This window comes from Miscanthus floridulus, chromosome 3 (genome assembly GCF_019320115.1).
Source record: "Miscanthus floridulus cultivar M001 chromosome 3, ASM1932011v1, whole genome shotgun sequence".
Taxonomy (NCBI): Eukaryota; Viridiplantae; Streptophyta; class Magnoliopsida; order Poales; family Poaceae; genus Miscanthus; species Miscanthus floridulus.
In genome coordinates this window covers 23,080,990-23,106,416 of record NC_089582.1, presented here as the reverse complement: position 1 = coordinate 23,106,416, position 25,427 = coordinate 23,080,990, and the positions used below count along the sequence as shown (strand labels likewise).

At 42.3% G+C, this 25,427-nt stretch overlaps 1 long non-coding RNA gene across 1 annotated transcript; it reads right to left on the bottom strand.

Moving 5' to 3' along the window:
- Nucleotides 1-7,848: 7,848 nt before the first annotated feature.
- On the bottom strand, nt 7,849-19,802 carry LOC136545211 (uncharacterized). The gene is made up of 3 exons (XR_010780956.1): nt 19,766-19,802; nt 19,473-19,690; nt 7,849-8,169 (listed from the first exon to the last, which is right to left on the bottom strand). It is a non-coding gene; the product is annotated as an uncharacterized lncRNA (long non-coding RNA).
- Between the last annotated feature and the right edge of the window lie 5,625 nt (nt 19,803-25,427).

The following is a 25,427-nucleotide window of genomic DNA, read 5'->3' as shown; positions in this document are numbered from 1 at the left end:
TTAGTACATGGCCTTTTTCTAGATGCGCACCGCAGCAGATGGCTCTGTGAACCTTGTGGCATCTCCAATCTTCGACATTGCTCTATCTTCAATAGCATTCTTCTAGTACCTCTTGTGTGCACCATTTTGGTGGACTACGACGCATAACGATATCTGTGGTTTGTTGTGAGAGGAAAATATTGTATCATGGCTGATAAGCCCTGGCTGAAACCAACATGCATGGAAAGGCTAGCTCCTGGCCGAGGACCATTTTATAGGGGCTAGCAGTCGTGGTACGTTTTTATTTTTGAACTAAAGTTATCAAGGTAGGTGGGAGTAGTATTCCAACTGTTGTGGTCAGTGGGAGCACTGTTGGCATGCGAGGAGCATCTACACATCAATGTCAGTTTTAGTTTAAAAACTAACAGTGAATGGAGCCTTCTATGTCAGTTTGAGCAACCGATTGTGATAGAAGCTATCACTGCCGGTTTTAAAACCAAAACCAGCAGTGAAGGGCACTGCCGCTATCGCTACCAGTTAGGGGTTAAGTAGTATAACTTATCCCTTCCTTTCGAATTCCTCCAACTACCTTAATAGTTAAGACTCCGCAACTTAGCCCCCGAGACCCATGTTCGAGTCCCAGGTGGCCCAAATTTTTTGTTTCAATTTTATAAATTATTAAATGACTTTAGAAAATTGTTCATCACTGTCCGTTCTAATAATAAACCGACAGTGATGAGGAACCATCACTGCCGGGCCATTCCTCAAACCGGCAGTGATGGGGGTGTATTAGTTAGGGGTTAAGTAGTATAACTTTTCCCGTCCTTACGAATTCCTCCGACTACCTCAACGGTTAAGACTCCGCAACTTGGCCCCCGAGACCTATGTTCGAGTCCTAGGCGGCCCAAATTTTTTGTTTCAATTTTATAAATTATTATTATATGAATTTTCTCTATGCACCTTCTTTCTTCGTGGCCTTCTTAGCGTTCCTCTTCATCTCGGCCTGATCTAGAGACTGGAACAGTACACGCATCAAGTAAATGGATCACTCAACAGTCAACACACAAGCCATAGACATTCCCATTCACATCTCCAAGAGCACATACATCAATGATCAATGAGGGTTGGAGGAGGAATGGAGCTACTACACCTTTGCTCAATGCCGACTATGGGCTGGGCTCCTTGGAGTATTGCGAGCAGGGACTACAAACTGGTTGGGGACCAGTGGCGCTGAGGAGCTATGGATCCCTCACTACTAGTAGTAGGTCAGAAGAGAATGGCCGCCCCAATGTCCTTCTATCGGAAGTCTAGACATATATATTTATATTTACATTTAGCTGGTGTTTAAATTTAGAGAGTAAAGTTTAGAAATGTTACGTTCGGTGTCTAATCGAGTGTTTGAATAGTAATAAGGTTAGTCTCAATGGTAGTTTTAAATAACTTTCATTCTCATTAATTGTTGTGATATGTCGGCATATTTGCTGAGTTGGTAGAGTATTAACAAGGAGGAGAGAGGAGATTAGAGTTTCATCAGGATCAAACATCCTTCACGGTTATGTGTATAATGATTACATAGTTAATAATAATCTAACTATCTTTATGTGCATCAACAATGAGGGCCTCATTGTGATCAAGCCATACGTAAGTAGGTTCATCACCCTCTTGAAGGATAGGTAGGGGTACGTTCGCCCTGAATGGAGGCATTTCCTGATAGCCCCTATAGTCTTCTTCATCCATCACTCCATCGACACCGACAATCTTCCTTTTCCCTACTAGGACTACTTTTAGCCTTCCTTTGGTCTTGTTGTCCCTTGCATAGAAGACTTGCATAACATCTCTTGCAAGGATGAAGGGGTCGTCTCTGTATGCGGTCTTAGTGAGATCAACGGTAGTGAACCCTTCGCTGTCAGTGTTGATTTCCTTGAGCCAGACCCACTGGTAGTGAAAAAGAGCTGCCTTCAACGGATCATAGGCTAGCTCCCATATCTCCTCTATGAAACCATAGTATGTCGCCTGCACGTTGTTGTTTTCATCATGAGCATCAAACGAACACCATAATTTTGGTATGTGCTCTTTCCATCTTGCTTTTTTTTGTAAAAAGTGTATCCATTGATCTAATACCCTTGGTACTTAAGATATGTAGTACTTAAGATATGTACTCAAAGGTCCCTTGGCTAAGGCATCCAGTTGATTACCCAACTTTATTCTAAGCAAGCGACGTCACAACCAGTTGACAAATTCCTCCTTATGTTTTTTATCAAGCCAAGCCTGTGACCTACTCGGATACAGAGTTTGCAGCTATTGTCTGTGCTCATCAATGTATGGCATCACACCCTTGGCTTGCTGGAGAACAGTGAACTATGCCTATCTGAAAGAAACAGGGTCATCTACTATAACAGATTTCTCCCTGATCATTCCTTTGCCACGTAGTCTTCCCTCATGATGAGATTCTAGAACTTTGACCCTTTTGATGTCCAGATAATATGTGCAGAACTCAATGGCCTCCATTGACCATCCTTCAACCATGCCCCCTTCTAGCCTGAATCTGTTCCTAACATACCTCCTGAAAACTTTCATCAATCTTTCGAAAGGGAACATCTGATGCAGGTACATTGGGCCAAGGGCTCTAATTTGGTCAACAAGATGATTGAGTAGATGCAATGAGACATTATAGTAAGTGGGCGAGAAATGCATCTCAAGCCTAATGAGAGTTTTGGCTATGTCCCGCTGTAGCTGCTCTAGCGTGGACACATCAATGACCTTTTTTGAGATCACATTGAAGAACGAGCAAAGCTTTATGATTGGGGCATGGACCTTTGGGGAGGATACCACGCAGGGTGTTAAGAGTGTTATCCCCCCGTGTCCATCAAGGTGTTAAGAGTGTTAGCGCACACGTTTTTAGTGATGTGCATGGGATTAAGACAGTGGCATACACTTAGAAATGGTCAGTTAGGTAGTTTCTAGAAAACCGATTTTTTCTTCCAGACACTCCCATCAGGCGCTGCTACTGCATTGTCCCCCTTCCTAGGGATAACCTCTAGTTTATTGAGTTCTTGAAGTATCGCAGGCCCGTCTCGATATTTTGGAGCTAAGTGTTTCTCAATAGTACCATTGAAACCTTTTATGTTCCTGCAGTATGGGTGATCCTTAGGTAGAAACCTACGGTGCCCATATAAACTATCTTTGAGTTATTTGGCAGATTTACTACCTCGGTGTCATCTAAGCACTCGACACATCCAGTATAGCCTTTTGTCTTCTCTCCGAACAACGAACCTAGACCTGGCAGGTCGGTGATTGTAGCAATAAGTAGTCCCTTGATCGTGACATGTTCCTTTTTGTACTCGTCCCAAACATCTGGCACACACTTTTCAAACATCTCCACTAGTTCATCGATCACATGTTCCAGAAACACATCGATGTCATTCCCAGGTTGTCTTGGCCCTAGGATCAGTAGTGGCATCTAGATATACAGACCCAAGGTGGAAGGTTGTATATACAGAGTGTCACTAGCCAGGTGCTATGATTGCTTCTAACCTGGTTGAAAGGATTCATCCCATCTATGCTCAAAGCAAACGAAAGGTGCCTTACCTCTCCACCGATGTTCTTATAGAACATAGTATTGATAGTCCTCCAGTCATGCCCATCAGTGGGGTGCCTCATCATTGTATCTTTCTTGCGCTCTTCGCCATGTTAGCGCAACAGTTGGCTTACTTTGCACATGCAAACAGCCTATGCACCCGGGCAGCTATAGGGAAATACCAAACGACCTTTACGGGACCTCCTCGGGTCTTGGTACCCTCATCTGATGGCCCTTCCTTGTACCATGGAGCTTCACACTTGGGGCACTTGTCCAAGTCTTTGTATTTTTCTCCATGATACAATATGCAATCATTGAAACACACATGGATTTTTTCAACCTCAAGGTCGATGGGGCAGATCATTTAGTTCGCCAAGTATGTCTTTTCTGGCAACTCATTTTTTTTCTAGGCGCATTTTTCTTATTATACCTAACAACTAATCGAAGCCTTTATCGCTCAATCCGTTTGTGGATTTGAACTCTAACAGCATGATGTCGGCTTCTAGTTTGCTCATTGGACAATCCCTATACAATGGTGTTTTAGCATCTTGTCTCATTTTTTCTAGCTTTATCAGCTGTCTTTCACTAAGACATCCGGTCTCTACATTACGTAGCAGCTAAGAAATGCCATCGTTATCCTCGGTGTCGTCAGCTAGCGTGTTCCTAAACATATTATTAACTGTGATTATAGGTTCCGTGTTGACACCGGGTTCCTTGTCAGCATCGTGGATGGCTACGTCAGGCATGTCCACATCATCATCGTTTTCCTACAGAACATTCACACCAACCTCGCCATGCATAGTCCATATCGTATAGTTTGGTATGAACCCTCTGGTAATCAAGTGTAATAGTATAGACTCAATTTGACAAAAGTTCCTTTGATTCTTGCAATCTTTGCATGGGCAGAAGACAGGGTTACCATTCCCAGCATGGGCTTTGGCATCAGTGATAAACTGGTTGACGTCATGCATGTACCGCTTGTTCGTTCGGGACAGATGCATCCACTCTCGATCCATCTCTGCACAAAAAATACTGAGACAGTGATTACAAAGAATTAATTAGAAATCGAGCTTCATGAACAACAATTGTAGCTCGAAAGTACCATTTTTGAAAAACATTATTGTACACTAATTATTGGAAAATTAAAATTGGTAGCCCCGGTCCTATAAATTGAAAATCGTAGTAAAAACAATTATTGCACAATAATGAAGAACAACTATTCTACTCTACTTCTAAGAACTAATTATAGCATCACATACTAACAATGATGATCTTGACCACCATGGAATAATTAGCTAGGAATTTAAATGTGCTCATAGACACCAACCTTTTGGATGATGAATTCACCATAATTTGAGCCTTGCACAAATATTCAATTGGAAAAGTGCTCTCTAAAATGAAGGAAGAACTAGAATGAGAATCAAGCATTGTAGCCATCAAAACGAAGCTAATTAAGCAATAAAATCAAATGAGTGAATGTTTGTTACTAACCTTAAAGCAAAAAGATCAAGCCATTCTTCAAAATCCAAGCGCTAACTTCATGGTGAAGCGCTAACAATACAGGGAACGGCCCAAACGCGTCTCTGTTCTCGGGATGGAAGAGAGGAGGAAGAATAGGACAGCTGCAGCCTTTTATGTTGTAGGCTTATCACCTCGGTTCTTGACTAGAACCGACAATAATAGTGCCCAATCACTGTCGGTTCCTGGCTTGAACCAGCAGTGATAAGTGGCGGCCAAAACACTGCCGGTTCAAGCCATAAACCGACAGTGACGTGGTCCTTCACTGTTGATTTTAGCCCAACCCTAATATTTTTTTTCATTTTCAAGGTCATAACCAGCAGTGAAGATACATCACTGCTGATTGTCACAAATCCGACAATGATGAGACAGACATTGATGTCACAAATCCAACAATGATGAGACAGACATTGATGTCCAAATCCAGCGTAGTGTTTATTTACTTTTCTATTAATATCCGTATAGGGGCGGCATGATGACTTGATGACTCTAGGATCTCTGCATGTGTGCACGGATCTATTGACCAGATTGATGGATTGATTTAGAGATTGATGATGGTGTCCTACACCACTCGTACGTAAGTCTGACACTTCCCCACATTGAAATGGTAGGAGGAAAAACGTTGACAGTTTATCCAAACTTTGCGGAAACTCATGTCAGCAGCCTCTTTCACGATCGAAGATGTTCCACTCAAGGAGTAGTTATTGCGGCCGGGGACATGAAAAAACAGGACCTGACCAGTGGCAACCCGCTCGCGGACAAAGTGCAAATCAATATGTATAATTTCTGTTTCTAGCCTATAGTTTCTATTCTTTTAGAAAATAGAAAACATCCTGGCCTATGCAACCGCATACACCCAGCCTGCAGTTTCTATATTTGACTAGCTTAACAAAATGCAAATTACAAAACATTTCTCATGTTGAATCTGAAACATATATAATTCATATGATGTTAAACTATATGAAATTGATAGTCAACGATAGTAATATTGGACTTATGATAAAGCTAAAATGGAATGTCTATGTATTTATATATGTGTGTGTATCTATGTTCAGTACTAGTACTAATTTTGTTTACTTTTTCTACATCCGTAGAGGGGCCGTGTGAGTTGATGACTCTAGGATCTCCGCATGTGCACGGATCTATTGACCATAGATTGACGGATTGATTTAGATATTGATGGTGTCCTACACTACTCGCATGTCTAACACTTCCCCTCAGTAGAATTGGTAGGAGCAAAACGTTGAACGATTTATCCAAACTCTGTGAAAACTGATGTCGATCAGCAGTCCTTTGATGAAAGATGTCCACATTGTTTCAAAATGAAAGATGTCCACACACACGGAGTAGCTGTGGGGACATGAAAAAACAGGACATAACCGGTGGCAGCCCACTCTCGGACAAAGTGCAAATCAATATAATCTCCACAAGCTTAGGACCGGATTAGTAGACAAAAGTAGCATGACAAAGGGGAGAATGAATGTAGCAGACCGGGATTTCCAAAATAGAAATTCCGATCCTCTTGCCCCTTTGTGATTGTCCCAGGATACCTCAGCTATCACGAGCGTAAAAAATACAGATGATTACAGAGTTATACAACATCAGAGTGCACAAATAAATATATTACAAAATTTTGGATATAGCTAACAACATACAAAACATCGTTATTCTATCGTGGAAGCGAAGCTTGGTGATCTCCCATCTAGAGGCATCCTTGAGTGGCTGTGGTTTGCATCCTTAGCGCATGCAGAAAGCATCAAAAGTAGTGTATAAAAAATCTTCTATAAACCCAATCCACAATCTCATTCTCACCATCCACTCATCATCATCACAAGTCATCTCTCATCATTCCTCACAACACTCAATCTCTCAGTCTAGTCGATGAGGCAGCCTCCTCACGCCCCTCGTCTAATCGGCCTCAAATCGTACCTTAGCTTCAGGGGAAGAGAAGCAGAGCACAAGAATCTAGTGAGCTGAACCCTGCACATAGGTAAGTGGTCATATCCGAGACCACGGCTATACGTATAGATTTTCCCCCACATGAACACTGTCGACGTATCACCGTCGACAATGAACACCGCCACTACAAACTAGGCCGACTAGCACCAGTCCTACCCACCAGCCGGAGCAAAGATATATAGACACCACTATATAAGCTGGGGTCATGTCACCGAGGTAGCACGGAGTAACCTCCGCCCTCCTGACACTAATTGCACAGGGGCACTGACCTCATGCCTACTATCTCCCATAGAGACTGATGGTCGCCTGCACTACTTTGGGCAATAGGCTGCAATCATGTAAGCATGTGGTGTGCACGGAAGTAACCCATGATTTATGGTTCCAACCTACAAAGTCCTTAATTTGGCCAGAGTGAGCACCTTCCACCAATCCGTGTACCCTCAGAGCACTAGACTCAGCCCACAGAGTGATCTATCCATCCACAAATTCCTCATCCCAATGTCCCTCGGGGACATGCCATCCCTCTGGGATTCTATGTTCCCACCACAGGAACTACCCTTGGTGGACTCCGCACACCATGACAACCTCTAACTCTAGCCAGTATCTCTAAAGAATCAGGTCAAGGGCAAGGAATATCTCCAGAACTCCTCACATCACCACCAACCACTCGGGATTCACCACTCCCATCGCGTATCAAATCATATGCCTCATGGGGTTGCCTCGTGGCTAAACCTCATCCACCATCCACATCATCCAAACATCCATCACACATCACATAATAAGGAATATATGTAATTATGTTGGAGTAAATGCAAGCAAGCAGATAGGCATATATAAGTGCGAGCGCGAAGCTAGGTAATTAGGGTGAAGTGGTTTCAATCAAGGCAATCAAGGCTCAGGCAATAGCATGCATCACATATTCTAGCAAAGGAATAAATGTAAAGCGCTAGTAGTTCTACTTTGCAATGTCTAATAGGATTCTCTAAGTAAAAAGGTGCTGCTATGACACTTGTGATGTTAAGGTAGTAGTGGTACAAGTCTCTGTCAGTTGGTGTAGTTGATCAGCACGGCCTCCACCTCTAGGGTCAGCTCCACTCCACAGGTCCTCCAGAACTGTCGCACGTCCAACCGATAACCTATAAACTATGGATTATCACAAAGAGCCAAAAGAACGAGGAAGAACCAAATTCACTCATACATGGCTATGAACCTAAGGCTTGACCTAAGCTTTGGTAGGCGCAAGGTGGTTTTGGGTCTAAGTTAGGTGCCATGGTGAGGCTAGGTTCGACATGGATACCTGGTTGACATGCCCCTTAAGTTGGCATTAGGTTCCATGGTTACAAGGGTTGGACTACCGAAGTTATGTCAAGCTAGGGTTCGGTAAAAGCGAGGCTATCATGTGGAGGTCTATATATGCCAAGGATTGGGTTTAGGTTGGTCCTCGAGTTACCTACTCGATCAAGGCATTGCCAGTGTTGCGGTGGTCACAGGTCGACCCACATTGCATGGAAGACCAAGGAAGACTGAGGCATGTCGGGGATGGTCTTGGCCAGCTAAAACTTGCTCTGGCTAGTTGTAGCCAGCAGCAACCTACCATGGCTAGCTACCAGCAGGCTATGACCAGTTGCAGGCGAACTACGGCCAGTCGTGGCCATCCAGGTGTGGCTGCAGCCAACTAGCAATGGCTATGGCCGGCTAGGGACCAGCTATAGGAGGCCAGAGGTGGCTGCAAGGTCCAGCGAGGTGGCTAGGGCATGGTGGTGGTTGGCCATGGTGCTCGGCAAGAAGCTCGATGGGTTCAGCGCTGGGAGAAGGAAGGGGCTAAACATCTACTTCGACCGTGACACGTGTCTCACATGCTAGTGGCTTCGACTTTAGGGCTTTGATGGTGCAGCAACACAGCAAGGTAGGGCTGGGGCTGGTGTTCGTGCAAGCGGGGTGTGCCACTGAAAGGTCCTTGTTTAGTTTTGGTAATTAAGTGACAACCTTAGGTGAAATAATATGTGTTTGAGTGAGATACACAAGTGATTAGTCCACAAGTACATATGTGTGAGCAACATATGCCATAGAGGTGAAATGGCTTGGATTTGTTGCAAGGCTCACACATGTAATAAAGGAGCTCATTGCTTATGAGACATAACATAGAGTCATGTGATCAAGGTGGAGAAGATCAAGACAAGACTTGGCTCGATAGACCGGTTGCAAGTGTGAAGGGAAAGTTGAGTGATGACTTGGCGCCGATGGACCAAAGCAACGGTGAAGAGCAAGTGAAGTCAAGATCGATGAATCAATATGGTCACATGATGATATGGAGTGGATCATATCATTGTTGATCATGTTGGTGCATGTGTTGCATCAACATCGGAGGAGTTGGAATGGAATGCGCAAGACAAAGGTATAACCTAAGGCATTTCATTTTATCGGTCATAGATGTGTAGAGAAGTTGATGACCGGATTTAGGATAGATGGCCTACTATCAAGAGGGGCAAACTTGTTTGTATATCGGTGATCTAGTGCCACTTGAGCGATCTAACTTTGCATACATGTTAGGATCGAGTGGCGTTGAGAAAAGGGTGCTAATCCTTTAGGAAAGTGATTGTGAAAATGCTAACACACACATATACATGGTGATGTACACTTGGTGGATTTGGCACATTTACAAAGGATAAGAAGTTGGACTTGAAATGGATCAACTGGGTGAAGAAATGGAGGTGAGAAGTGGTCACTGGAGGTGATCGGACGCAGGCCTCGAGGGACCTACGCGTGCGGTCAATTTTAGCCATGGCGCACTGACTGGCCAAAGGCAAGGAGTTGGGACCGAATGCTAGCCCTGGTATCACCGGCGCGTTCGGTCACCTTTTGAAGGGCGGCGTGTTGGCGTGAATAGACACGCAGGGTCTAAGTCCGGTCGACCATGACGTATGGTGACGTGGTGAGGTGCTAGAGGCGTTCTTGGCACGCAGTGAGGATCAGACGCCACCGTGCTTCTGATCGTAGTTCATTTGATGCATCAGGTCATGGAATCAAGGCTCTAGAAGCTCTCTATTTGTGACCGAACTTTGGGGTTTGAGCGTTAGGTCATGCCAGCGGTGCGTCTGGTCGTCTTATGACCATTGGTGCGTAGAGCTGACCGTTGGGATCGGGCGGCTCCGGTTGAACAGCAAGGCCATGTGGACGGCTAGGAGTGACCAGACATAGGGTGTGGTGCGTCCGGTCTTGTGAACCTACGTGTCCGGTCGCTGCGGGTTGTGACTAGTGAAGGGGTAATGGCTAGTTTATCTTGTGGGGCTATAAATAGAAGCCTTGGCCGGCCTTTGGCAAGTTGCTGAGCACACCCTCTAACTCACTCTTGCTTGATAGTGTTCATCCGATTGAGTGAGTGAGCGATTCTAGTGTGATTACATCATGAGGTTGCATCGAGTAGCACTAGGTGATCGTGTTGCAAGCCGGTGGTGCTTGTTACTCTTGGAGGTTGCCACCTCCTAGATAGCTTGGTGGCTTGTGACTCTGTTGAAGCACATGAGAAGATTGTGTGGTGCTCCAGAGGAGGATTTGTGAGGGGGATGGTGCTCACCCCACTGGGATCATGAAGAGCAACTCTAGTAGAGCGTGTCATTGAGCTACCCTCACTTTCGTGGTAGGATCTTGGGGTGCCCAACACGTGGGCTTAGCGGGTGATGCCAATTATCCGTCAAACCACTAAGTGAGCAGTCGACACAATGAGGACTAGTGTGTTGGCAAGCACATGAACCTCGGGAAGAAAATCATTGTGTCATCCTTGTCTTCCCCTTGGTTTGCATCCCCATTACACAAGCTTGTATTTACTTTCATATACATTATGTTTGTGTAGTTGCTCTTATAATTAGTTTGATTATGTACCTTCTTGCTTGTGTGGCATAGAAGTAGCTCCCTTGCTTGGCTAATTTGATTTCAGTAACCTTGTTAGTCACATTTCTTAGTTTGTGTAGCTAAGTAATCTGCACTCTCTAATTTGGCATTAGTTGCCTTGTTATTGAGCATTGCTAGTGAGCTTAGGAGCTTTGTGCTTTTGCTTACTAGTTGTGTAGGAACTCCCCCATGCTTGAAGTACTAGTGGCATAGGTTTGTGTGACCTTGCTCCTAGAATTGGTTAGGTGAGCTCTAGCTAGCCCAGCACCTTGGTTGCTTATTTAGGATCTTTTCAAGGCGCTTGATAACTTAGATAGATGGATGTAGTCTTGGCTAGACCCATAGTTTTAATTATGCATTTGTTACGGTTAGCCAATGTGATTAATTTTAGAAAGGATTATTCACCCCCTCTCTAGTCCGTCATCTCGACCCTACACGTGGTATCAAAGCTTGGTCTCTCGTTTGTGGTCTTCACCGACCCAAGAGGATGGTGATTAATGGGCTAGATGATTGTAAGACACACATTTTTGATGGCACAAACTTTGCACTTTGGAAAAATTATATGCTTGATCATTTTCGTGCAAAGGGACCTAAGTTTTGTTGGATTGTCACTAGTGGTCTCACTCATGTCTTGGACCATAGAAATCTCACCAAAGCTCAAAGAGTTCTCTTTGAACTTGATGCACATGCTTGTTGTTATCTAATGGATGCGTTGAGCTTTGATTTGATGAAAAGGATAAACTATGTAGGAACCGCTCATGAGATATGGGAATCAATCAAGCACACCTTCGGTGATTCCTCCACATGGGATGATGGTAAGTTCAAGAAGGAGGAGCCCAAGGAGGTGATGAATGAGTGTGCCGAGCATGACCATAATTTGGTGATTGTGGAAGATTGCTCCACCTCATGGTGAAGTGATGATGATGATGATACTACCACAAGATCACTTGACAAGATTGATGATGATACCACAAGTGATGCACATGATGATTCTACCTCAAGCACACTTGGTGGTGATCTTGATGATGTTGGTTCATGTTAGAGCCATGATCGTGATGCTACTACAAGCTCTCCATCATCACCACATTGCTTCATGTCACAAGGTGACACAAAGGTACAAAGTGCTAATGTGGTTGATCATGTTCATTCATATGATGAGCTTGTGAGTAGACTTGCTAGCATGACCATGTCTTTAGAAAATGAGAAGGCCAAAACTTTGAAGTTGGAAAATGAAAATTCATTTCTAAAGAACACATGTGGACAACAAAAAGCATCTACTTTATGTCATTAGTTGTTCACATGAGGAGCTAAAATTGGCTCATGAGGAACTTAGTGTTGCTCATGATAACTTGGTACAAGACCATCCTTTTCTCACTAAAGAGCTTTCTAATGAAAAATCTAAAACTAGTGAGAGCTCATCACATGGGTCAATTGATCAATTGCATATTGTTGCTAACCCTTGTGATGTAGGCAAGAAGCATATATCCACCTCTTGTAATGAATTATTAGCTATGCCATGTTCTTCAATTATAGATGATTGTTCTACTTCTATGTCTTATGAGACTAACCTTTTGAAGGAGAACAATGAGCTCAAAAATAAAGTGAAAATTTTGAGAAACAAGCCAGAGAGGTGCTACAATACCAAAATCACCTTCGAGCATATGTTGAACAACAAAAGAAGCTATGGTGATATGAGTGGCATTGGATTCAACAAGAGCATGACAAAGGGCGAAAGAAAAAGAGAAAGAAAGATGAAGAAGTAAGAACAAAAGAGACTATCTCATTTCATGTGATTCAAATGCCATGAAGTGGGACATCTTGCAAATGATTGCCCCAATAAAGAAAAGCTCAAGTTGAAGAAGAAAGAAGAGAGGCTCAAGCATGTCAAATGCTTCAAGTGCCTCACATGGGGTCATCTCACCTCTATGTGGCCAACTAAGAAAGTGGGGAAGCAACAAGAAGAGCCTCAATCAAAGCCACAAGTTGAGCAAGAAGAGAATACACCCTAAGAGAAAATCAAGATCAACCATGTAGATGGTGATGATTTGATTATAAAGATGAAAAAAACAAGAAGGGGTGGAAAAGCAAAAGAAAAAGCAATACATCTAGGGATGAATCAAGACACAAAGAAAGTGAGCAAGAACGAAGAAGAAAAGATGAAGATAATTGCTCACATCAAGTGCCATAGTTGTGATGAATTGGACCACCTAGCTTTGGGTTGTTCAAATAAGCTTGAGAAGAAGGCTCAAGCAAACAAGGAGAAGCAAGGCAATGAGAAGCACCACATGAGCAAGTAAGAGAAGGCTCAATCAAAGAGAAAGTGCTACTCATATTGGGAAAGGGGACAGATAGCATATTCATGTCCCCTAGGTAACACTCTTAAGTCTATTTCAATTAGTGATAATTATATGCTTAGGAGGGATGGTAATGGTATCATTGATTGCAATTGCAAAACATCCCGCTACCTATACTAAGGTTTTGCCTAAGTATGTTGCACCTAACTTGAGAGGACCCAAACTTATTTGGATACCATCAAAGAGTGGATGATTGCTTGTAGGTACCATGGCATTGGAGGCTTGATTCAATGGGTTTCTTATTCTTCATTATGTGTTGAATCAAGTTATGAAGCTTAGTGCACATCTAAACCCAATGCCAAGTGAAAATTGAGTGAAGTCCAAGTGATACAACATACAAGTGCTATAATTCAAGTTGTGGTAATCTATTGGATATATTTGATGGCTTGCAAATATTATAGTTGAAAGCTTGATAATTTAATGATCATGAGCTAACCAAGGTATATCTCTAGTTGATCTCGTTCATTCAGGTGCATATGAGTTGATTGAATTGGATATATATGCATTTGTTGCTTGCTATGAGGTATTTGAATGGATAAATGCTTAGCAATCAAATTTGAGCTGGTTTGAATGGATAAATTCATAAGATGACTTTTAGTAAGTGGATTGAATGGATATATGTTTTGTGAAAGTATTCAAACAAGTTGATTTCAAGTTTGATTCAATTTATAGCTCAAGTGATTGAAATATGTCCAATATTACAAAATCTGAGTGAGCTGTGATCTTATCCATGTTTGAGTGATCAAATCTATTTGGATTGGATTGAATTTTGGTATGCATGCTCTAGACTTATGGTATAAGATGTTGTACAAATTTCATGATAATTGGATAAGAGATGCTTTAGCTTTGGAGTAGATCGTATCAGCTATAGTGCAGCAGTTTTTAGCATGTAGTAGTGGTGGAAGAATTGAAATCTGGTAGTAATATAGAAGTCAAATTAATCTCAAATTTTTCCATCTGCTAGATAATTTAGTGAGCCACATCTCCATCAAATTTCATGGCATTTGGATCTGTGCATTGGGAGATATTCTTTGGAGGGTACAGAATCTGCCAGAAAAGTGATAATTATTGGATTTATTTGGAGTCACTTTAATTGAAAGGTCCTCAAGTTAGAAACATATTTATAAGTGATTGAGGCACTTAAGTTTGGTTTTGAGATGATCTATAAGCATGACAAGCAAAGAGTACAAAACCATTTGATTGGGGAGTACAATTGGCACACAATTGGTACTCAATTGAAGATCAAGATCAAACTCAAGATAAAGATGATGTTTAAGTTCTAGTGACAATTGAAGACCATTTGGTAGAAACAAAAGGACTTAAACAAGTAGAAAGAAAAGGACTTAAAGAAGGATTCAAGGTTACTCATCTAATTAAGTCCATCACTTGGATCCATCAATCAAGTTATTTCAAGTGATTATCAAGAATGGTTCATTGGAGAGAGGTCACTTCTTCCTAGTGTAGGGGCTTGCCGCCTTTTTTAGGTAAACCAAGTGTGGTACTTAGAAGGCTAACATGGAAGTGGTGATCCGAGGAACATTTGAGATGCTTAGTTGAAGCAATCAAAAGGATTGATCAAGAAAAGCAAGCAACACCCAAAAGAGAGCTAGTCATGATATTTCAAGTGATATTTTCACATTGATACTCTCATGCAAGCAAAGATAAAATGAAGAAGCAAGCCAACCACAACTCAAGCTAATGCACTTGATCTAGTTCTCAATTCATATGGGTGAAGAATGGACTCTATCTATGATGATTGGTCTTCACCAAGCTATAAATTAGACTTCACATTGCTATTGCGGAGGTTCATTAGAATCAAATGACTATCCTCTACTCCAAGATAGCAAAGGTATCATTATAATGTGCATGATAATTTCATCCCTTACTAGTATACGGTTAGTGCATATAGTACATACTTATTAGGATCATGCATGACAAATGAAAGTTTAAAATTCATAGTCTACCACTATTGCTTGAATGGTTAATTGATCTAATGGTAGTATATGAGTTTATTCATGAGATAGTGAACCCAAGTACTTGATTTAATTTGGATTGCTAACAAGTGGCAAGCACAACATTGGCAAGATAACCCTTGTAAGAGGTGTGAAGAAGCTTGTCATTAGTTCAAACCGGACTTGGAAGCTTAGGTAAATCAATCTAGGTCAAGTCAATACTAGAAGCTCATGAAGATGATAAGTGTTCAAGAAATGGTTATAATTGACAAATCCTACAAGTGGTTCTAAGCTAGCAAATTCTTTCTAGTGGAATTACATTTCTACATGTGGTATCAATCATACAAGATGGTGCTTCCACAAGTGATCCTCTACCTTAAGTGATCATCAAATGAAAATTGCATCCCTCACCTACAACAGCTCAAGTTTATCAAGTGAATGACCCATGCTATGATAGAGGGGGAGGTGCCCCATAAACTGGTATCAAGGTCAAAGATCCTACATGAGTGATCTCAAGGGCTATGTTGGTGTCATTCCAACATATGGTAGTGTCCATCAAAAAGGAAAATTCAAGTGTCAACCATCTACCCTAATGCAATCATTTGCACCAATGAGAAGCACACCTTTTATGTAAATGCATCATGGGGAGAAGTTGAAGTTGGACATGAAAAATGGACAAAGATGGAGCAACATTAAAGAATGGAGAATGATCAAAATTCTTGGACAATAGAAGCACACAAGTAGGGGGAGCAAGCTCATGAATTTGATTAGTTGCATTTGACATGTGCATATTTATGTGCTTGCTTGCATTGCATATGGTTTTAAATTTGATTTGCATGCTTGTGTGGTGTATGCTAGTTGTAGAATTTGATTGATGATTTGATAACTAGCATACATAGGATGATAGCTAGACTTGTATTTCTACACGTGGTACTAGAACCTTGCTTATAATATTAATTTCATGGAGTTTCTAGTATTTTTGTTGTCTAGCTACTCATGGTGCTAAGGATGGTGTTCAAACTGCAACTCCGATTAGTATCATGCTTCAAAGGTTTATTCTATACACCTTAGCATCATTTAGTAGTAATTACTCTCCCACAATTCCAATCTATGCATATGTGCGAGCTTCAAACCAAACACTCTAGCATATATGTAGGGGGAGCTAATACTACCAATTCAGGTTTGTGGTACTTGTCCAAAATTATTTACACATGGTAAAATTGCTTGGGCAAGTAACATGAATCCAAAAGAGCTTAATTTCCATACCTTTGTAGAGTTGTCATCAATTAACAAAAAGAGGGAGATTGAAAGGTCCTTGTTTAGTTTTAGTAATTGAGTGACAACCTTAGGTGGACTAATATGCGTTTGAGTGAGATACACGGGTGATTAGTCCATAAGTATATGTGTGTTAGCAACATATGCCATAGAGGTGAAATGGCTTGAATTTGTTGCAAGGCTCACACATATGATGAAGGAGCTCATTGCTTATGAGACAAGACATAGTCATGTGACAAAGGTGGAGAAGATCAAGACAAGACTTGGCTCGATGAACCGGTTGCAAGTGTGAAGGGCAAGTTGTGTGTTGACTTGGCACCGATGGACCGAAGCAATGGTGAAGAGCAAGTGAAGTCAAGATCGATTAACCAATATGGTCACGTGATGATATGGAGTGGATCATATCATTATCGATCATGTTGGTGCATGTGTTGCATCAACATTAGAGGAGTTGGAATGGAATGTGCAAGGCAAAGGTACAATCTAGGGCATTTCATTTTATTGGTCATAGGTGTGTTGAGAAGTTGATGATCGGGTTTAGGATAGATGGCCGTACTATCAAGAGGGGCAAACTTGTTTGCATATCGGTCATCTAGTGCCACTTGAGCAATCTAACTTTGCATTCATGTTAGGATCAAGTGGCGTTGAGAAAAGAGTGCTAATCCTTTAGGAAAATGACTATGAAAATGCTAACACATACACATGGTGGTGTTGGCACATTTATAAAGAAGAAGAAGTTAGAGTTGAAACGGATCAATTTGTTGAAGAAGCAGAGGTGAGAAGCGGTCACTGGAGGTGACCGGACGCAGGCCTCGGGAGGACCTACGCGTCTGATCAATTTGAGCCGCGGCGCACTGGCTGGCTAAAGGCAAGGAGTTGAGACCAGACACTGGCCCTAGTATCACTGGCGCGTCCGGTCACCTTTTGAAGGGCGGCGTGTTGGCACGAATGGATGCGCAGGGGCTGAATCTGGTCGACCATGATGTATGGTGACGTGGTGAGGTGCTGGAGGCGTTCTTGGCACACAGTGAGGATCAGACAACGCTGTGCGTCCAGTCGTAGTTCATCTAATGCATCAGGTCATGGAATCGAGGCTTTGGGAGCTCTCTGTTCATGACTAGACTCTAGGGCTCGAGCGTCAGGTCGTGCCAGTGGTGCGTTTGATAGTCTTGTGACCGGACGTAGGGCGTGGCACATCCGGTCATGTGGACCTGTGTGTTCGGTTGCTGGTTGCACCCAGTGAAGGGGTAATGGCTAGTTTACCCCGTGGGGCTATAAATATAAGCCTTGGTCGGCCTTTGGACGGTTGCCGAGCACACTAGAGCCTTGGTGGCTTGTGTGGTGGTGCTTGGGAGCCATCTAACTCACTCTTGCTTGATAGTGTTCATCCGATTGAGTGAGTGAGCGATTCTACTGCGATTGCATCATGAGGTTGCATCGAGTGGCACTAGGTGATGGTGTTGCAAGGCGGTGATGCTTGTTACTCTTGGAGGTTGCCACCTCCTAGATGGCTTGGTGGCTTATGACTTCATTGAAGCAAGCGAGAAGATTGTGCGGTGCTCCAAAAGTTGATTTGTGAGGAAGATTGTGCTCACCCTGCGGGGATTGTGAAGAGTAGCTCTAGTAGAGCGTGTCATTGAGCTACCCTCACTTTCAGGGTAGGTTCTTGTGGTGCCCAACGTGTGGGCTTGACGGGTGATGCCAATTAGCCGCCGAACCACCAAGTGAGCGGTCGACACAACGGGGACTAGCGTGTTAGCAAGCATGTGAACCTCGGGAGAAAAATTGCCGTGTCATCCTTATCTTCCGTTGGTTTGCATCCCCATTACACAAGCTTGTATTTACTTTTATATACATTGTGCTTGTGTAGTTGCTCTTGTAATTAGTTTGCTTGTGTAGTTTGCTAGTTATCTTCTTGCTTGTGTAGCATTGAAGTAGCTCCCTTGCGTGGCTAATTTAGTTTTAGTAACCTTGTTAATCATATTGCTTAATTTGTGTAGCTATGTAATTTGCCTCTCTAATTTGACATTAGTTGCCTTGTTATTGAGTTTTGCTAGTGTGTTTACGAGCTTTGTGCTTTTGCTTATTAGTTGTGTAGGAGCTCCCCCATGCTTGAAGTACTAGTGCCATAGGTTTGTGTGACTTTGCTCCTAAAATTGGTTAGGTGAGCTCTAGCTAGTCAGGCATCTTGGTTGCTTGTTTAGGATTTTTCCAAGGTGCTTGATAACTTAGATAGAGGGATATTGTCTTGGCTAGATTGATAGTTTTAATTCCGTATTTGTTATAATTAGACGACGCGATTAATTTTAAAAAAAACTATTCATCCCACTATAGTCCGCCATCTCAACCCTACAGCCACAGGCGTCATGCGTGTCCGCGGCTAGGCGAAGGTACGCGGTGACGGCGAGGCGGTTGCCAGAAGTTGTGAACGACGAGGCGAGCGAAGGCGGGGGCCTGTGGCTCGTGTGTGAGCGTGCCGTAGTGCTTGTGGTGTCCTGTGCACGCCAAGGCATCAGCTTGGGAAGGAATCAGTGTGTTCAGGCGGCGGCAAGGTCACGATGGCCGTTGCCGCGCTGTGCGAGGGTTCAGGTGGCGGTTCCAGCCATGGACGTGGCGTGGAGCGCGAACGCGCTGGTGACGCCGCACGGACTACGCGACGTGGCTCGCGGTGACTGCGTCCATGCGCAACTAGAAGAGAACGCGGCGCGAAGGCCAGGCAGGCAGCGTAGCAAGGCATCTTCTTTGGGGTTGGGTGCTCACCGACGGGCTGTGTGCGTGCGAGCACGGGGCGCCTATATGGATGTGCCAGACCACAGGCGGGGTGATCTCACCCTTGCGTCGTGGCTCGGCTTGTGCGTGACCGTGCGTGGGTGCGCTGTAGTGGTGTGGACGCAGAGCCGGCGGTGAAGGCCGGAACAGGCAGGTTATCAGCAACGCACAAAGGTGAGGGCTTGAGGCGGGGGCGCTCACCGGAGGGCTCATCAGCGGCAGAACATGTGGTACCGGTAGGGTCCGGTGCAGACAGAACGCACGACGTCGCCATTTGGTGGTTCGGGACGGCGCGACTCCACTCCGAGGTTCCGTGTACTGTGGGGCTAGCTCGGCGTCGCGGTCGTCCCTCCAGATCAGGGACGGCAGGGCTAGGTTGATGGCTGGCTTGCATGCGTCGGCGGCGGCACGTTCCCAAACTGTGACCAAAACACGAGTGAGGGTCATGGCAGGGGAACGGGCTTCTTCAGCAGAAAAGGTGGGTGCTTGGTCACCGAAAAGTGCTCATCGGGGTTGGCTTGTCGATGACGGCGAAACACGGGCCCCGGACGGGTCCAGAGCAGGCAACGATGGCTGCGACGTCGTGGGCCGGATGACGCAGGCGGCTACGGGTCCCTAATGAAAACAGAGGAGGCGAGTAAGCGCTTCGGGTTCAAGCCCGACGTGAAGGCAACAACGGCGTAGGGAAAACGCTGGATTTTGGCAAGGAAAGGGCTCACCGGTGATGAAAACTCATCGAAGTTCGTGGTGAAGGCGGTCGGGATGGTCGCGGACGGCCGGCTTCGGGCTCGCGGTAGAGATCGTGGAGGTGGTTGACGCGGTCTGGCGCGATGCAGTGCTCGACGTGGAAGCCATCGGGGATGAAGTGAGTGTCGTGGCCACGCAGCTTGACGACGCGACCTCCGCTGCGTGGCTAGTCGACGGCGAGGGCTTCGGCGAGGGTGATGACGAGCACCTACGCGGTGCGGACGGCTCCAGCCAGCGAGCGCCGAGGCTGCGCTCGGACGCGTCGCGGCGAGGGAGCAGAGAAGGCGGAGTGGCGGCGGACTGGAGGGAAGATGGTTAGGGAGGGGACTGAAAAAACCTTGAGTATGAGCGGCCGTGGAGCTTATCTAGACGGCCATAGTTCTCTCGAGATTCACACTGGTCCCATCGCTGCATGGTACTTTATCTTTTTATTTACTATAGTGGGACCTACTCTAGCCGGCTTCTTCTCTCGGCTCATATCACTTAGCTCTAGCCGGCTTCTCTCTCAAAGCCTCGTCTATCGGCTGCCGCTGATCTCTCTCCTTTTTTTTTTTGGCTGATCCTCTCTCTCTCCTCCTTTTTTCTCTTTCTTTTCCGGCTCCTCTCTCTCCTCCCCCTCCCTTTTCACAGACAGGACTGCTGCCTTCTAAAAGTGTGCTGTGGTACGCAGCAAGCTCTTCGTTGAATGAAAAATTTCACCCAATGCAGGCACTAAACTGATGAGGCGAAAGAAGGAATGGTTTTCCTGCAACATGAGAAAGCCACTTCTTGCCTTACCTCATGATACAATTATGCAACAGTTTCCTAGAATTCGAGATTTGGAAGCCATGTCGATTCTGTTATAGGTTGAGCAAACTATCGCCCATGTAAGAATTGGCCTTTTTCTTTGTACAACTCCAAATCTCAGTATGTCACTTTATACCAACGTCAGGTACGTTGGACATGTTTTCTTATATAGGTGGATGCATCTTTTCTTTACATACCTTGAAACATAATAAGTTTTTTGGATATGGCTTATTCAATATTATAGCAGTCAAATCATTCTTCACCCTTGCCCGCAGCGAAGCGCGGGGTGCACCCTAGTATGTCTAATTTGTGGGCAAAGAATTTTTCTAAAATAAATCCAAAAATATCGTCTGTTCAAATCTTCCATGAATGTGAGATATGCATGTTGTATAAGTTGAGAACTTGAGCTAATTATATAAAGAAGGCAAATGCTAGCTAACATTTCCTTCTTTTGTTCGTAATGCTTGCTCTTAATATTTTAACCATTCTGTGAATGGGCCTCTAGCTAAGTTTTTGAAGTCGGTCATTTGTTTGATCTCAATTTGTTTGCTTAGTAGTACCTGTATTTTTAGCACTTGCAACGATAACCTACAATTTGTTGGTTCAGGGTGGCATTCCTACTTCTGGATCTCGTTAGTTCCACTGGCTGAAAGAACTAATCCTTACTGATACTCTCATACTATTCAGGAGTATTTATTTGCCTCTTTGTTTTTGCTGATTACTAACATATATATGATGTCCTTTATTTCTCACGGTCCCTTAGGGGGTGTTTGGTTTCTACAGAAAAATTTCAGTCCATGTTTCATCGAATGTTTGGACACATGCATGAAGTATTAAATATAGACGAAAAAAATAACTAATTGCACAGATTGTGGCTAATTTGCGAGACGAATTTTTTAAGCCTAATTAGTCCATGATTTGACAATGTGGTACTACAGTAAATATGTGCTAATGGCGGATTAATTAGGCTTAATAAATTCGTCTCGTAAATTAGTCTCCATCTATGTAATTAGTTTTATAATTAACTCATATTTAGTTCTCCTAAATAACATCCGAACGTCCGATGTGATATGAACTAAAATTTAGTCCATGGAACCAAACACCCCCTAACGCACAGAGGCATGTATTATATTAACTCTGAAACAAATCGACAGGAAATTTTAAAAAAAGCTGAAGCTAAGGCACGAAAGGGGAGGGCCGAGGAATTGTCCAGCTGGAAAGTACACGGGTAAATAATCATTTCACCTCCGCAATACTGTAGTAGCTCTGACTTGACTAAAAGTGTCTTAGAGTTGCTGCTTTCAATCGAGTAGTGCTAAAGTGGACGTACTATTGTACTGTAGCAGGATGTTTTTGGAGGCTATTTTTTTTTTTGAGGTTGCTTTTTCAGAAGCATCTATTTTTTTAGTATATTTTTGAAAGCTGGTTTGACTTTATTTTTTGCTTTTGGCTTTCTGCTTTTCGAAATTGATGGAATAAAAACATCTTCCATAGTTGTTTCAAGAGAGATAAAGATAGAAGGTATATATTTTATACTTGTTTAACCAAACAGTTTTCAGCTTTTCTACAGCTCACAATCCACAGTAGCTTTTCCATAGCTTACAGCCCAAAACAACTTCTTCCTACAGCTACAGCTCAACCAAACACACCCCTAACCATGGGTAAATTCTCGAACACGATGTCATACATCATCTACTTAGGCCATACAGCTACCCAATACCTTTTTATATATATAGAATAGTCCATGATGTCGTACAAATACTTTGTACCTTTTATCTATGATTTTGGAAACAACGGGAGTAGAATTCACTCGGACTGCCTTTAGGCATCTCCTATTGGTCATACAACTACTTTTGCAGCTACTTTGTACCTAATGCAGAAATTAGTTTTTTCAATAAATTTGTTCTGAAATTACATTGTTCTAGGATATTAGTATGATAAATATCTATTTAGTACTTTAGCATAGCACTGTTCTAGGATATTAGTACGACTATTCTAGAATATTAGTACGATAAATATCCATTTAGTATTTTAGCATAGCATTGTTCTTGAATTGTATTATTTTTGGAACGGCAAAAGTAGTATCGGACTGCTGATGAGTATTTACCATTCTATGCTTATTATTTATGTGCATGTTCTATATGTATTTCGCCTCATTACTTTTTTTTGGTACATCCAATTTGTTATTAACTTTGAAAAAATATATATAATAAAATATTAATAGTTATAGTACATAATTAGTACCATTAGATAGATCATTGAATCTATTTTTATAAAAAACTTAATTGGAGATAGAAATAATGCTAATTTTTTTTATAAACCTAGTCGAACTTAAAAAAATTAACCATCATGAAAACCATAGCGACACTTATTTTAGGACAGAGGAAGTATTTTAGAACATCATATCAGTACCATCCATGAGCTCATTGTACTCCCTCTATTCCAAAACAAGTACACATCACACACCGAGAAGTCAAACAAATCTCAAGTTTAACTAGATTTATAGAAAGATAATTATTTACATTTGTACTTCTAAATAGGACTAGTTTAAAAATATATGATATGATTAATCAAATCATAATATTTGATATTATAAATCTTAGTATTTTTATGTAGATTTGGTCAAACTTAAGTTTGTTTGACTCCTAGGAGTAAGAGATATGCATTTATTTTGGTGTTGTGGGTGTACTCCCTCCGTACTAAAATAAGTCAAACATTTTTAACTTTGACCAAAAATAAATAAAAATATATTAATACTTATAGTACATAATTAGTATCATTAGATAGATCGTTGAATATATTTTCATAATAAACTTAATTGAGATGCAAATGTTGCTAATGTTTTTTTATAAACCCAGTTGAACTTAAAAAAAAGTTTGACCGGCACATTAACCATAGTGACAATTGTTTTTTTTTGTACTAACTCTGCCTAAAAGGAATCGAATCCTAGGTGCGTTCTTTGTTCAAAGTGCCTAAAATTTAATCAAATATATAGGTGCTTTCCCTCATAGTACTTGTACGCTATGGGTCATTGAGGAATACTTAGGCTTAGAGTATTTATTAATACCATGAGGGAAAGTACCTATATACTATATATAGGTACTCTAGTGACGAATCTAATTATATCTATTTAGTACGATAAATATTTGTATTTTTTCAATAAATTTGTTCTGAAATTACATTGTTCTAGGATATTAGTACGATAAATATCTATTTAGTACTTTAGCATAGCACTGTTCTAGAATTTTAGTACGGCTATTCTAGAATATTAGTACGATAAATATCCATTTAGTATTTTAGCATAGCATTGTTCTTGAATTGTATTATTTTTGGAATGGCAGAAGTAGTATCGGATAAAGGCTAGTCATAGAAAATACCGTAGTTCTAAAATCTGTTCCACGGCAACAAATACAACCATGGCAAACATGCCAAGTTTTAATAGCCATAATCTAAGTTACATAACACATCTAACTAGAGATGCCCATAGTGCTAAATTATGTGAGGAAAATCTAAACTGATACATCTCCATGAACAATAATCTCATTCATGGCTCTTCTTGTTGTGACAGGGTACTGTCGTTTTCTTCTTTCCTTGCGATTTTTGCTTTGAGCATGATATATTTTCATAATAAATCTATCTCAAGACAAAATGTTGATAATATTTTATATAAATCTAGCTAAATTTAAAGTTAGCTGATTTCTCAGGAAGCAAGACTTCGTTTTCTACGACGGGAATAATTCTTATGAGTCCTCATTTATATATTGTGCAAACTTTATCCTCGATAGGATACATGTGAATAAATATGGTGATAATCTTGGTTCAGGTACAGATATATATACCAGCATACATACATGTCTTTAAAATAAACATAGAAAATGATAGTAGGATTATTGGAGAGATAACGTGGAAATTGATACATAACGGGAGCGAATAAAAAAAACAAATTAACAAAATCATCTATGCACAACCGGATTCCCCTCCTTTGCCGAGAGCCCGAAGCTCTCGGCAAAGAGGATTTCACTCTCGGCAGATCATTTGCCGAGAGCTGCTCTCGGCAAAGAGCGGTCGGCAAAAGGTCTCCCGGCAAAGGTTTATTTGCCGAAAGCCCCTCTCGGCAAACTCTTTGCCGAGAGCAAAATAAAAACTCTCAGCAAAACCTAACTCTCGGCAAAATATCACCGCTGTAACGGCAACCCGCCCGTAACGGTCGTCCCATACACTTCTTTGCCGAGAGCAACTCTCGGCAAAGAATTTAAAAAAAAAACTAGATTATGGGGCTGAGGTGGTTTAAAAAAAAACTTCTTTGCTGAGAGCCAGCGCTCGGCAAAGGAAAGGTTTGCCGAGAGCCAGCTCTCCGCAAAGGAAAGCTTTGCTGAGAGCCCTAGAATATGCTCTCGGCAAAGAGTCATATTTGCCGAGAGTTAGGTGCTCAGCAAATCTTACTCTTTGCCGAGATCCCAGTTAGTTGGGCTCTCGGCAAATATTAGCTCTCGGCAAAGAGTCCAGAGAGCATTTTTTTTTATTTTTGTTTATATTTCCAGCTTCAACATCACATATTTCACAAATATAACACATCATATATATCACAAATATCACATATTTAACAAATATGCCATCCACATC